The sequence below is a fragment of the Manis pentadactyla genome, chromosome 5 (genome assembly GCF_030020395.1).
Source record: "Manis pentadactyla isolate mManPen7 chromosome 5, mManPen7.hap1, whole genome shotgun sequence".
Classification (NCBI taxonomy): domain Eukaryota; kingdom Metazoa; phylum Chordata; class Mammalia; order Pholidota; family Manidae; genus Manis; species Manis pentadactyla.
In genome coordinates, this window is record NC_080023.1 from 165,368,938 (window position 1) to 165,380,643 (window position 11,706).

The following is an 11,706-nucleotide window of genomic DNA, read 5'->3' on the forward strand; positions in this document are numbered from 1 at the left end:
GCCTGTGACTGTAGTTTGCCCACGCCTGGTCTAAGTGCTTTGCTGGACACCAAAACCTTTTATAGACCATTGCTTTCTGGGGTCCTCACAGCACCCTAGTTACTATTCATACGGTTATTGTTATTATTAATGTTTCATTACTGTTGGTGATGTTGTCATCTTATCATTTTACAAAGGAGGAATCTATGGCGTGGCACGGTGAAGGGTTTACCTGAGGCCAGCTCAGGCACCAGAAGTCAGACCCAGCTTTCCTCACTCCAAATCCCATCTTGTTAACCACACTGTGCTGTGAGATTCCATGGGAGTTCCACCTCTGCCCAGCTCCTCTCCTGCCTTGCTGTCACAAGATGACAGTCTGTGTTCCGCTTGACCTGCCCTAGCTCCAGCGGGAGGTCAATCTTGTAGTTCTCCACTCAGGAACATTATTTTACTCCTCGGTGCCTTCCCCGTTCACCCCAGCCCATGACCACCTCTCCCTCCCTGAGCCCCCCTGGTGCTTATGCTCAGCAGCCTTTAGTAATACTGAGAATAGAACCTGCTGGGAAATAGGCTCCATGTGGGCAGTAACTGCCATGGCTGATGCCATGGCAAAACCCCTCCTCCCTGCCCTGCATAGTAACATGGCTTCCCAGCTGGGCGTCCTTTCCCAGGCTCACTTGCAGTTAAGAATGGCTGGGTAACCGAGTTCTTGCCAGTGGAAGTGATGTATGAAACTTTAGGCAAGACCTTTCCTCAGTGGGCCTGCCCCCTCCCTGCTCTTTGTCCTTCTCACTGGCTGGGCCCAGCCTTGCCCTTGGGATGATGATGATGGTCTGGGGGATGATAGCGCCACAACATAGACAGTGCCAGCGTCCCCAGATGACCACACAAAGCAGAAAACCTCCTGCTGACCTGGAATACTTACCGGTCACATCGTACTCTTATAAGAAAGAGAAGGAATCTTTGTTCTTTAAACTACTAATTTTGGGGGGAAGGTGGGGCCTCTGTTAGAGCCAGCCCTGTACTTATACAACCCTGAGAGTGAAAACCTCCTTAAATTTGGTGCCCTACGTACCTCACTTGCCTCATCTTAGTCCTGGCCCTGCTCAGGACACATTTATCCAAGGAATGAATCATCCACTTTATAATACTCTGTCCTTTCTCTGATATGTCAGAGCAGGTTATTTAATTGCAAGTTTTGGGAACCAATTCTAACTTTAGTAGAACAGGAGTTTATTAGCAGACTCATGGCTAATTCACAGAGGCAACAGGAGTTGGAGAACTAGACTTAGGAAAGGACGAAGATGAGACGCTTTGCGTGTATAGGCAGCTAAACTAACTACTTGCATCCTTTTCTCTCCTTTCTTAATTAGATCTTTCTTTGATCAGAGTCCCTGGAACAAGAGTCCAGGCGGCTGAGCTCAGGTAACATGTCATCCCCTTAGCTGAGGAAGGCAGGAACCGTGATTGACAGCTCTGCAAAGCAGCACACAAGGGAAGAATTCCGGATCCCTCCACCTCCACTCCCAGCAGCTACCCTGGGGCAGCTGCAGCCAGGTGCCTTGTCTTCAGGCTGGGATCAAGTAGGACAAGAACCTGAAGCTGAATGTCATGACTACATGACCCCAACACAGTGTCTGGCATATCGCAGAGCAGAACAGTTAAGATCCCGGGGCCTTATAATCATACAGAGCTCTTAGTTACCCACTAGCCATGTGTTCTCACGTAAGTTACTAGATCTCTGTGAGCCTGTCTACTCATCTGTACAGTGGGGATAATAACAGTACTGACCTTAACGGACTGTCATGAGAATTAAATGAGATATAGTAAATGAATTTAGCATGGTGCATGGAACAAAAGAAGTGCCAGTAAATTGTAGGTAGTTTTAAAAATTATAGTGAGCTTTCAATAACTATTTACTGTGTGAGTGAATTATCTATATTTTGAGTTCCTCTAAAGTCACATCTGAAACTGGAATGTACCAAAACCCCCCTCCCAGTTCTCTAATCCATTGGCTTTCTACATTTGCATAGTCTGCCATCCCCTTTGTAGCCTCACTTCCCCCCCAACCCAGCTTAGAACCCGGGTCTTCACTGTAAGGACCCTGGTGTTCGCCCTCCACTCCTGTGCCCCCTGTTCTCTTTATCTACTCGCCTGGAAAATTCCAGCTTTGCTTCAACTCCTTTCACCACCTGCTCCATACCTGTGCCCAGCAGTTGACTGGGGTCAGAGAAAAATACAGAACTTTTCTGGCTCGAGTGGGTTCCCACCGTGGGGCAATCCTACAGGACTGCATTTCCCCAGCCAGTTTCTCTCACTCACCCAGACGCTGTCTCGAATCTTCTCTCTTCTGCCTTCAACAACTCGTTCTTAGTCCATGATCTTCTTATTGCCCTGACCAAAAGAATAAGAAAGAAAAGAAAAGAAAGAGGGGTCAGGGGAGAGTGGAAGGGAAGGAGGGAGGGAGGGAGGAAGGGACAAAAAGGAGAAACTGTCTCATCTTCTCATGGTCAAACCCACCAGCCTGCCTCATCAGTCCTGGAGTGCTCTGCTTTCTCTCCTGCTGCCGTCAGTGCACCTTCCCTGATCCTCTGCAAGGGCGACCCTGCAGGTGTAGCCAGACGTCACTTCCTTCTGCAGTAATCTGCTGTCCCCTACAACATCAGTGCTCCTGTCATTCCCGTCAGCCCCCACCCACCAGTGCTGTGACATGGCCATCTTTGGGAGGGGGCCCTTAGAAAGACCTAATTTTCACCGTGGTCCACAAGACCTTAGAAGATCTGGCAGTTGACTGCTTTGACTTAATCTATTTTGACTCTCCACCTGGCTCATTCCTCTGGGCCTTTGCACTTGCTGTTTCCTCTCCTAGAATGCTTTTCCCTTTGGTCATCACATGGCATCCTTCTTCACTTTCTTCAGGTCTGCTCTAAAATCTCCACAGGCAAGTCTCCCCTGACCACCCTATCTGCTCTAATCCAGCCCCTCCAAATCCTCTGTGTTCCCCTAACCTGCTCTAATTCCCTCATAGTACCTGATGTCTTACTACTTTTTATGTTGTGACTCCCACTTCAGCTGTAAGTTCCCTGACAGTAGGGATGTTGATTACCTTGTTCCTACCTGTATCCCCAAAACCTAGAGCATATCTAGTACTCAATATGTGGTCAACATTTTATTTATTGCATCACAGAATAAACAAATAAATAGCGACCATGAGTAGATGGAGGGTCTCTATGAACTTGACTGATGTTACGTTTGAATCTTTCTTAACATTCATGTGTTAAGCATGGCCTTTCTCACATATACATTCTTATTATGTTTATTATACAAATGAGGAAACTGAGGCACAGAGAGGTTTGCCCAGGGTTATTTGGTGTAGTGAAGTCAGTATTCAAACGTAATTGTGTCTTATTTCCTGGGTCTTTTCTGCAGTACTGTGCTGGCTCCCTTAAGGCAATTCACTCAGATAGAAAGAGAAGAAAAATGACTAAAACAGGCGAATAAAGTATCATTAAGAAAATTCATGGTGACTTGGTTCTTTAAGTGGAAAGCAAAGGGCAGGAAGCAGACAGCCAGTCTAGCAACAGCTCTTGCAGGTTGGGGGTTCACATAACTCACGATAACTTAATTTGCAAAGATCGTTCTTCCAGGAACTGGGGCTTATCGTGCATTTGCGTGAGTGGAAGTGGAGAGAGGGGCGGGGGAGGTGGAGACCCCTGTGAGCGGTGAGCTGTCAGCCCCAGCAGGGGCTTGCTCAAGCAGCCTGTGTGAGACTAGCACCTTCTGCTGGTAAAGGAGGTCATCTTCCACCAAGTACAGCGCGCGTGCGCGCGCGTGTGTGTCCATCCGCACGCACGTGCGTGCGTGTGTGTCAAGGAGGGCACTGGGATGAAAATTTCAAAATGGCTAGCACGCCCAGTATATAAAAATAATAGCTACCACTTAGCATATAACATTAGGGTAGGGGGCAGGCACTGTTAAGGAGCTTAATTTTATTTACTCCTAGGGACTTTACACACTGCATCTAATTTAATCTTCACCCCAGCACTCTAAAGTAGGAATAATAATTATTAGCCCCGTTTTTCACAAGAGGAATCTGAAGCACAGAGAGGTTAAGTCACTTGCTGTAGGGCTATTAAGTGGCAGATCTGGGACTTCAGCAAGAGGACTCTCACCGTGACGTCCGTGCTCTGGGAATAGGAAATGGCCGTTCTTTATGTCTGGCGCGCCCCCTGGCGAGTCCCCTTCTAAACAGCTTCACTCTGAGCAGACACACCAGCTAATGGCTTAATTTCTTAGAAAACGGTAAGCATGTGCGGGGTAAAATTGCAATATTTCCAGAATCTCTTGCTCCCCCCGGAGCAACAGCATGCTGGGGATCAGTGGTGCTTTCTGTGCTCAAGTCCGGGGGCGGGGTTGTGGGGGTTGGTGTAGATTCCTCTGGGCGACCGGTCTCTGTCTGATGGGGAGATAAGCCCCAGGCAGCGCTAAGCTTGGCCCTCTGGATCCGCTTCTCTAGCAGGAAGATCTTGGTTACAGCAAAGGCAGGGCCTCCTAAAGGATGACGTAAAACATTTAACAACCCGTGGGGCTAGAGTACTGACAGATCGGAACAGACAGATCCTAGAAAAGATTCCTAGGATTTCTGTTTCTTCCATCTCACGTGCCCATGACCTTAACCCGTTAGTTAGTGAATTGGGCAGAGGTGAAGGGTTTAGACGTGAAGCGAGAGGTCAGGGCTGCTGGGGAGGTGGGGAAATGCTCGGGGCTTGAGGCAGCTACTATTTACCAACTAGTACGGGAGGATCCCAGCACTTCCACAGCTGCTATCGCTAGGCTGGCTGAATATTGCCCTCCTAACTGTGGGTCATGGGCAATTGGCTCACCCTCTCTGAAATTTATTATCCTCATCTGTCAGATAGGGATAATGGTAAAAACCGAAACATTGTGTGTGTGTGTGTGTGTGTGTGTGTGTGCGTGCGTGTGTGTAGGAGGGGCTGTTGCTGGAGGGAGGAGCAGAGTCCAACTATAAGCCAGTCCTAGAGATCAGAGCCTGGAGTTGGGGGTTCCTTTACTGGCTGATGCGTTCTTTGCTCCATACACCCCTTCACCTCCATGGGTTTTAGTGAAGTGGGCTGGTTTGTCCAGAGCAGCTGCCTATTCATGGAGAAGCTGAGGCAGCCGCCATAGAAGGAATGAAAGCCCAGTGGTGCCAGAGGGCTAGGCCTTGGAGGTCTGGCTAGGGGAGGAGACGACCTGGAAAGACTCCTGTTTATTATAGGAAGACACCCCCATCCTGCCACCTGAGAGTTTATCTGTTCTTTCCACAAACATTTGTTGATGCTCAATGCATACCAGCTGCTGGTTATCTAGTGGTGAGCAAAACAAACATGGTCCTCTCCGCAGAGCATTCACAGCCCTGCAGGGAAGACAGACAGCAAATAAGTAAGGAAAAAAATAAATGATGTTATTTATAGACTGTGATACCTGTCAGGAGAGAATGATTCCATTTACCTCCCCACATTCCTGCAACTCAAGCAGAAGGACTGTGTGGCCACGGAGGTCCTCTCTGAGGAGGTGTGACAGGTCCACTGGACTAGGAGGTGAGCAGGAGTTTTCCAGGTACAGAGGGAAGGGTAAGGTGGTCCAGGCAGAAGGAACAGCAATGTGAGAAGACCTGGAGGTTGGAGAGATGATCCTCACTTCAACTGGATGGTTGGATCCTAAAAGCAAAGGGAAGTGGAGGGAGGCAGAGCCTGTGAATGCAGGCCTTGTCAGCTCTGCTGTGAAGAGTTTACGTTTTGTTCTTTGTGCCATGGGAATCTATGAGAGGGCTGTAAGCAGGGGAACGACATGATCTGATTTGAATTTGGAGAAAAGATCTCATTGCTGGCTGTGATCAGACTGTGTTGAGAGTAGCTAGTAGGATGCAACAGTGAAAGCAGGAGGACAAGGTGGGATGTGGATAGCAGAGGGCCTGCTCATGGCTCGGGGAAGACTGCTTGTTCCATGGCCCTAGGAATACGTCACCACCACAACTGGTCTTAACCTTTCCTAATAGGTCAACGCAACTCACCTCACTGAGCATGGAAACCAACCAATCCATGAGAGTCTGTGCTTTGAAAATCAGCCAGTGTGTGGCACATTCATGGCAATGAACATCTTCTAAGGTTGGCAACCACCCGCTTCTGCCTTTGGAACCAACCGATGCCCAAATAGACTTTTCCCCCCAAACCCGCGTAAGATCAGCAGCTTGCTTTGCTCGTGAGACTGTGCCTGATGAGCCAAGCACTCTGTCCTTAAGGAAGCAATGCTTTCAGGTGGTTGCAGCTCCTGAGTGGCATTCTGACCCTCCAGCAGGGCTCTTTACAGTCGTCCAGCCTATGGAGGACATGGTCTGTCCTCTTGTCTCGGCCGAGGAAGTCCCGCTGGGGTTTGTGCTGCCCGCTCCCGCTGGCCCAGGCTTCTGGGATTCACCAGCCCTGTTTGAAGGAGGAGACTTGATACCTTAATTTAGAGGCACCATCACATCCTGTCTTGGGGGTGGGCTGCCCCTTCAAGGGACTTGTTGATCAGGGGCTAGAGAGGAGATAGAAACCACACCAGGTATTTGGAGGAGACATCAATAAAAAGGATTGTTAAAGAGGGATAAAATTGCTAAGTAGGTCCTTAAAAAGGGATCAAAAGAACTCAAGGTCTCATAGAGGTAGTGACTGCAGGAAGTATACACCATCTCTAAGGCTGAAGGGACAAAGGAGGGACTTGGAATCATTGAAACTCACAGACGATTCCTGCAACTCAGGCCACTGAGGAGGGGTCACTGGCCAGCTTGTGTGGTGCTGTGAGCTCAGAGGAGAGGCTGTGAGGCTGGAAGTTGGACCTCTGGGCGGCGTGTTGCTGCTCAGCCAGTGTTGGTGTTTACGGGGGTGTAGATGGCTGGTTTGCAAGTGTTGAGAAAACTGCAAACTGGCTTTGACCGTTATTGCAGGGAGAAACTGCCAGTGCCAGGATGCTTTTAGGGGTGCTGGGTGAGGCTCATGGGATTTGCAAGCCTGCAAATAGGAAAGAGCAAGTCCATTCCTCTTCCAGGCTTGCAGCTTCCAGAGAGGACCCCCAGTGGCAGGGACTAGGAGGGAGCTGCTGGCAAAGCTGAATGCAGTTCTCAGAGTCCCAGCTCCAGCACCACAAAGCAGAGGATGGAGAGGTGGGTTTGGGGCTGGGACACGATAGCTTACTAAGTGCACAGATGACATTCTATACTGTTTCTATCCCATGTTATAGGCTTGTTTTATCACTTAATTATCAGAGGGCAGGCTTATTTCTAAGATTTTGGGGAAGTCACCTCATTGTTGCCTCATGGATTCCTCACAAGTTCCTCCGTATCTTGGGGCAGGGGGCGATATACACACAATTAGCTAATTCCCAGCAAAGTGTGATGCCTTCGGAGAGTCAAGTGACAGAGGAAATAGTGAAATGTGGAAAGACTTCAGCCTGACTGCTTCTGATACTTGGAAGTGGCCACAGTGCATTTATACCGGCATTCCAACAGAGTTGATAGAGGAGGCACAGCAAAGCCCATTCTATAGAAGAAGAAACTGAGGCTCAGAGAATCCATTTCTTAAGTCAGAAAGAACTCCATCTGACAACCCAGCCCAGATTCCTCAACCACTGCCCTGTGACTAGAGCTTGTAATTTCTTCAGGTTTATTATCATCCTATAAAACTAAGGCAATGGCATCTGCCTTTCAGGGTGGTGGTGAGGGTTAACCGGCTTCCTATATGAAATTCAAACACAAAATCATTTTGGGAGACAGCTGCCGGGCACATTCCCACTCCCACTCACCAGCCTTGCAACTTGTAGTTAAAATTCGTGCCTCAGCAAGTTATAAAGCAGTACATGCCATGGATCTGGGGGTGGGGGAGTGTTCTCACAGAGCTCAAACCAAGAATGTAAAATAGCTGAATGTCACTGTCTCAGCGAATACTAATAATAAGGATAATAATAATAATGGCAATATGCTTCCATTTAATGAGTGCCTACTATGTACATGGCAGGTATTTCACATTTATTACTTTGCTTTGTCTATTCATCAAATAGGTATTTAGTGTATTACATGCCAGGTACCATGTTATACTAACTCTAATCATTACAATGAAACTGTGTGGTAGGTGTTATTGTTCTTGCTTAACATGATGCAACTGAGTTAAAAGAGCAAACAGAACCAGACTATAGAATAAGTATCATTAACAGCTTGGACAAATGAAAGAGCCTATTGCATCCATTTTTTTTTTAGCACCCACAGCTTTGTAAATTTAAAAGTTTGATTCTTTTTAAAATAAAAAACAGTGATTCTTTTTAAAGTAAAAATCTCAGTCTGCAAGTGACATCTTGGGTTGAAAAGCAAGACGAATTAGAGTGAATTAGTGAACCAGATGATCAAGCGAAAGAATTCTCCCAGAAGACAGCGCAACAGAATAACTAGGAATGGGAGGGTAGGGAGGGATAAGGGCGGGGAAGAAGAAAGGAGGTATTTGATTAGCATGTATAATGTGGGGGGTGGGGGAAAGGGGAGGGCTTTGCAACACAGAGAAGACAAGTAGTGAGTGATTCTACATCTTACTATGCTAATGGACAGTGACTGTAATGGGGTTTGTGGGGGGGACTTGGGGTAGGGGAGAGCCTAGTAAACATAATGTTCTTCAAAAAAATAAAAATTAATTAATTATTTAAAGAAAAAGAATAACTAGGTGGAAAGTGTGAACACAGTGTTCAGAGACATGAAGGACAGAAGCACGAGGTTCACTCTCTGCTTAACGTGGGTTACGGGATAAATGAAGAACACAGAGGAGGGGGAGTCTGTGAAGCAAGGCAGTAATTCAAGACATTTTCTTAGAACTGAAGAACACATGAGATCTTATAGTGAGAGGACCTAGTTAGAGGTCCTCTGCAACTGGTAGAAATCATTTCCTATAATTTATAGGAAGAAAATGAAAAGACTACATCTAAGGACATCGTGCTGAAATTTCAGGATACCGAGGATAAAAAGGAAATCCTGAATGTTTCCAAAGTGAAGAAAAAAGTCACCCAGGATGGAATTAAAGATTGGACATCACTGTTCTCATGTGCAACTTTGCCAGCAAGAAGACAACAGAATAGTATCTTCAAAGTTCTCTATGAAATACTTGTGAATTTAGGATTCTTTACCCAATCAAGCTATTAAGCAAATATGAGGGCATCATAAAGACATTTTAAGACACAAATGGACTAAAAAAATTCCACAACTCACAAGTCCATGTGGAATAGCATTTCTTAACAGGGTACTCATGGCATTTTGGGTGGAATGATTATTCGCTGGGTAAGACTTCCTCATGCTGCACGTTGCTTAGGGTCCTTGACCACCACCCACTCCATGCCAGTGACACTCCGCCTCAGTCATGGTGACATTAAAAAAGGCCCCACTTTAGGAAGGGGTGCAGGAGGGCCTCTGGTTGGGGACCCATTGGTGTGGAAGATATATTGCAGCAAAGAGAAAATTAATCCAGGAAGAAAAATGTGGGATATAAGAAGACAGGTTAGCAAGGAAGCCAGGAAAGATTAAGTCTACGTAAATATCTTACAGTAATTAACTAAAATCTGAGATGATATCAAGGGATGAAGAGGTTTGAAGCCTAGGAAGGGAGGTAGAAGAGAGAAGTAAAAGGAAGCTAAGGTTCTCATTTTTTTTTAACAAGAAGATACAGATATCAATTAACTCAATGTTGGTTAAGAAATGCTTAACTATGTGTGTCAAAAATATAAAGATAATAGGAACAGAATATATACTAAGTTATTTGAAGAAAAATTAATTGGTAACTTCCTCCCTGATAACCTTGCTATCCTACATCTTTCTGTATGTTCATAAAACCAGATGTAAATATATATACATACCTGTGTAGGTTTCTTTCCCTGTCTCCTATACAAGTGGAGCCAGAGTTTATACATCTCTGAGTGGTCTCTGTATCTTGCAGAGATGGAAGTCTCAAATCAGTAGGTAAAGGTTTAAGAAATTCTTTTTAAATGGCTACGTAATACGGCATGATAAAAATGGACCACAATTTATTCAACCATTCTTCTAAGGGGATACACTTTGTTTTTAGGGTTTTATCGCAATCATGATCACTGTTGATGTGAACATCCACATTCACATATATTCTGGTGCTTTTATTTGCATGGAGTGGATTCCCAGGCATGGGATTGCTGGATCAAAGAGGATTTCTTATTGTTTTATTTTGATATACAATGCCAGATTGCTCCCCAACAAGGTCATAGCTACCGTCGTGGTGATGAGAGTCCCTTCCCAGCCTGCAGTAAGTGTTACGAAGATCCTGGCTTGCTAGTCTGATGTGAGTGAAGTGATAATTCATTGTTACTTAATTTGCATTTCCTTCACTCTAGGAAACCTGAACATCTTTTTAGTTGTATTTGCCATTTGGATTTGTTCTTCTTTGAATAGTCTAGTGATGGCTTCTGACCATTTTATTCTGATACTAATTTGCAAAAACACTTTGTATGGATATTAACTTTTTATTTTTCATTTGTATCGCAGGTGGATAGAAAGGTCTTATGGAGTGCCTAGGTAAGAATAGCGTTGTACGTTTTCTTCTAAGATTTCAATGGTTTCATTTTTTAGGTTTAAGTCTTCAATTCACTTGGAATTTTTTTTTGTTGACATGATGTGAAATAGGATTCTGATTTTATTTTTTCTTTGCACTATGCAGAATAATAGCCACTAACCACCTGTGGCTATTGAGTCCTTGAAATATCACTGGTCCTAATTGAAATAGGCTGTAAGTTTAAAATATATACTGGATTTCCAATACTTAGTATGGAAAAAAAACCAATATAAAATGTCTCATTAATGACATATTGATTGCATGTTGAGATCATAATACTTTGGATATATTGGATTAAATAAAATGTTAACATTAACTTCATATATTTCTTCTTTATTCTTTTTAATGTGACTGCTAGAAGAATTTTAATTACATACACAGCTTACATTATATTTCTATTGGACAGCGCTACTCCAGACAATCAGTTTGTCAGAACTGTTTTCTTAAACATTTTTGTTCTCTTTCACTCATCTTTTATCTGCCTCATGAGGGGGTGTCTCATTTTATTGCTTAGAGTAGACATCTGTCTTATCACTTCCCATCATCTTTTGAAGAGCCTTTTTATAATTGGAGAAATTCATAATCATAAGTCCCATCTCTCCAGGGTTGGAGTAGGAACTCAGGTCCCCAGCATCCCTCAAGGTTAGGATGTGCATGTTTGACCTTTGTGGAGTGAATGGGAAGTGAGCTACATGGAAATTCCAGTTCCATAGGCCCAGGTGGCACAGGTGACGAACTTAGCTGGTGGCAGTGCCAGCATCCGTTGCAAGGTCAAGGTCCTGGCATTGGGGGGTAGGACAGGGTAGTGACAGCAGTGGCAATCTCTTCGTCAGGCATCACTGGGTATAGATTGGGGCCATTGCTTCAGCCTTGAGTCTGGCTTCCCAGCCCTCCTTCACAATATTGTCAGTACTCCGTATCTCTTTAATACCCTTGCTTTCTGCTTAACCATCGGAACCAGCTTTTATTGCTTACAATTGAGAATGTAGACTACTATGTTGGGATTTTTTTTCCCTCAAAGAATGGGATGTTTAGATATTTTTTCCTGCTGCTTCCAAAATATCATCTTCTATCTTAA